General features: G+C 34.8%; 1 protein-coding gene and 1 long non-coding RNA gene across 2 annotated transcripts in view; both read left to right on the top strand.

Moving 5' to 3' along the window:
* Nucleotides 1–3,678, top strand: part of LOC107592537 (synapse differentiation-inducing gene protein 1-like) — a 12,422-nt gene that overhangs the window by 1,324 nt on the left and 7,420 nt on the right. The gene's annotated exons all lie outside the window — the stretch shown is intronic.
* On the top strand, nt 1,528–3,336 carry LOC107592538 (uncharacterized). Its single transcript, XR_001609990.1, has 2 exons — nt 1,528–1,592; nt 2,866–3,336. It is a non-coding gene; the product is annotated as an uncharacterized lncRNA (long non-coding RNA).

Below are 3,678 nucleotides of genomic sequence, written 5' to 3'. Positions count from 1 at the left end.
CGGTATAATAGTTCAAGTAATACAGAAAGTGCTATTGATCTAACACTAGTGTCAATTGAAATAGCAGGCATTAGTGCATGGGAAGTAATTGGTAGGTCGACAGTGGGTAGTGATCACTATCCAATAATAACTAGGATTGGCATAGAGGTACACCAGGATGGGGAAGTGAAAATACCAAGGTGGAAATTAGATAAAGCTGACTGGCAGACATTTCAAGAAATTAGTGAGACTAAGTGTGTGGAAATACTGAGTAGAGATATAACAGATGTGGAGGAAATTAATAGTGTAGTAGTCGCAAACATTATACAAGCAGCAGAAGAAACAATTCCTAAAAGTACAGGAAATGAACGGGGGAAAAGCGTGCCGTGGTGGGATGAGAGCTGTAGAATAACAGTTAAAAGAAGAAATAAAGCATTTAGACAGCTTAAAGATTATCACACACTAGAAACTTTAATTAGCTACAAAAGGGCACAAGCAGTAGTTAGGAAAACGATTAGGTTAGTCAAACGCATGTATTGGAGACAGCATTGCAATAAAATTGGAAGTGAAACTCAGTTGTCAGGCATATGGGGAACAATCAGAAGAATGAGTGGATTAAGTAGAAAGGTGGAAATGGCAGTGTTATGTAGCAATAATAAGAATGCAGTTAGTAATGCAGAAAAAGCAGAGCTTTTGGTAGAAACTTTTGTGAAAATCCACAGTTCTGGAAATGTATCCACAATAGATAAGCAGCATAGGAATCAGACACTGTTGGAAAACCCTGGAATAAAAGAAAGTAGATCTGCATCAAGAGGAGATACGGACCTGCCTTTTACTATGTTTGAATTAAAAAGGGCTATCTTAAATGCGCGACAAACAACACCAGGGAAAGATGCTACTGTATATGTTATAGCATGCTAGGGCATATGAAAGATGTATCACTGGAGGTAGTATTAAGGCTGATCAATATGATATGGAATGCAGGTAGAATCCCGCTTGAATGGAAACAGGCAGTGATAGTCCCAATACTCAAACCTGGTAAGAATGCTTTAGACCCGTCAAGTTATAGACCTATAGCGTTAACATCACAATTAGGGAAAGTCATGGAAAGGATGGTAACCGATAGGTTAAGTTACTATATGGAAGGTAAGGGTCTCTTTTCAGTGTATCAGTCTGGATTTCGTAAGGGTAGGGGGACAATGGACTCTGTTTTGTGCTTAGAAGCAGAAGTTAGGAAAGCACAAACTAATAAGGGAAGTGTAATTGCCGTGTTCTTTGACGTCGAAAAAGCATATGATATGCTGTGGAAGGATGGACTTCTTATTAAACTTGACAAATTAGGAATAAAAGGTAAATTATTCGGTTGGGTATTAGACTTCCTGGACAGAAGAACAATAGAAGTTAAGGTTGGTATAGAGTATTCAAGTAGGCATATAGTGGAAAATGGTACCCCACAAGGTAGTGTTTGCAGCCCCATACTGTTCAATATTATGATAAATGACATTTTTGATCAGGTAACCAATCCACTGCCAGAATACATGGGCTACTCCATCTTTACCATGCTGTGCTGCTGTATGCCTCTGGGATCAGCTGCCCTTGTTTACTCCCTCACAGTAAGTAGTTCATATACAGTCTTATATACTTCATTTAACATATACTGTACATACCTGTCTTTTGTATATACAGTATATTTACAGTGCATTCAGAAAGTATTCAGACTCCCTTCACATTTTCAATTTATTTATGTTGCTATCTGATACTACAACTGTTTAAATTATTTTTTTTCTATTAATCTACACTCCGTGCCTCATTATGACAAAGTGAAAACAGAATTTTAGAAGTCTCTGTAAATGTATTAAAAAGAAAATCTGAAATATCACATTTACATAAGTATTCAGACCTTTTACTCAGTACTTAGTTGAAGCACCTTTGGCAGCAATTACAGCCTCAAGTCTTTTTGGGTATGACACAACAAGCTTTGAACACCTGGATTGCAGACCCAGTCAGGATTGTTCGTTTACTGGTGATTTAACATCATGGATTGATGTTGATATTTTGATTGTAACTTTTCATAGATTTAATGTTGATTTATAGGCCTTTTTTAACCTTTCTTCATGCGTTTACAATAAACAATGTTACAATGTTTTTTAATGTAAAAAAATAACAACTGACAGTATTTCAACCACATTTCAACATTAAAGGTTAGTCTCATGCTGACTGGGTTACATCTGAAGATGCATGCTCATTCAAGATTTAGCTTATTATTAACTATTTTTGACATGCTCAGATTATGTACATCATGTGAAGTATGACAAGTGTCTCTCTGTATATTTGTGCGACTCAGAAATACAGTTTTGTGGCTTCCCGTAACTTTCGCTTATAGAGAAAGAGGTGTGGCACCGCAGAACAAAAAGGGAAGTCTTGTGACTTGGTTACCCCTTATGAAAAGTTGCAAATATCTTCAGTTCATTCTTCCATCCGCTGAAATGGGGTTTAACCTTTAAATACTTACAAAGTGCTTTCATAAAACAATTAGATTATTTATCAAAAAGTCTATTTTTATTTCCTTCAACAACACTCCAACTTTTTTTGAGACCACGGTCAAAGCGTGTAATTATTTTTTTTTTTTTTGATAAGGAAAACCTCTCTGTAACAGCCTTCAGAGTATAAACATGGAAGTGGAGCTTCCTGGTTTAGTGTGTAAGAAAAAAAACTTTTTTAGAAAACAGCCTTTAAAGATATATGATTTTCTCCTTTCCATTTGTGTAATGTTTTCTTAGTGATTTTATATCCTGACCTGTGAATCCCTTAAATTACATTTTTATGCATGTTATTTAAGAAAGGGACTATAAAGGTAACATTGTAACATTAGTGTTTTTTTTACAGACTGGAGATGCTAACATGTTTGGACACCAGCAAATAGCCAGCAGAAACTCCAGAATGGCATGCATAATCAACCATATCATTGTTGCTGTTGGCGTAATCTTTTGTTTGATTTATATAGTTTGCATCATTCTTCCTGTTGTCACAGTTACACGACATTCACAGCTTTAGACCATAATTGTAAGCAATCTCATGCAGGACACCAGAAAGTTGAAGATAGTAAGGGTTTTACAAATAGAAACACCATATGTTTCAAATACAAGCACATTTGTGGTTCTGCTTTTAAATGTTAGTGTTGCTCAAGTTATTTTTTTGTATGATAGCTTTTAGACTTTTTACTGTATGTATGAGGAGCTCCATCCAGAGGACCAGTGAGGAATGATTCAGCATGTTTAATGACACAGACTCCTCACCATATCATTGTTAATACATAATTCAAACAAATGCTTTTTAAAGTTAACTATTTTATGTTTTTTTTTTTTAATTAAGCTTTAACTGTTAACGTAAATGCAGCATCAATTTATGTTTGTTTTTCTGCTTGTCTTTATATTACATAAAACTTGGAATAATCACTAACAAATGCCGGATGTCATGTTTTAACTTTTACCAGAGTCTGTTTTTGCCATGATACACTTACATTTAATTTTTTCTTGTTTTTAGTTTACTTTATAATTCATCAACTTCTTCTTCTTACCTTTTTTAACTCATGGGTTCTCCAGGGTGGCTGATTTTACAATTAAAGACCTCAAATAAAAAAAATGTCTTGTAACAATATTTATCTGTATTTATTGATATTATCTAGTTATCACAAAAAGC

Source organism: Sinocyclocheilus grahami, unplaced genomic scaffold, assembly GCF_001515645.1.
Source record: "Sinocyclocheilus grahami isolate Dianchi unplaced genomic scaffold, SAMN03320097.WGS_v1.1 scaffold153.1, whole genome shotgun sequence".
NCBI lineage: Eukaryota > Metazoa > Chordata > Actinopteri > Cypriniformes > Cyprinidae > Sinocyclocheilus > Sinocyclocheilus grahami.
Note: the sequence above shows the minus strand (reverse complement) of the source record. Positions and strands in the feature narration are given on the sequence as shown.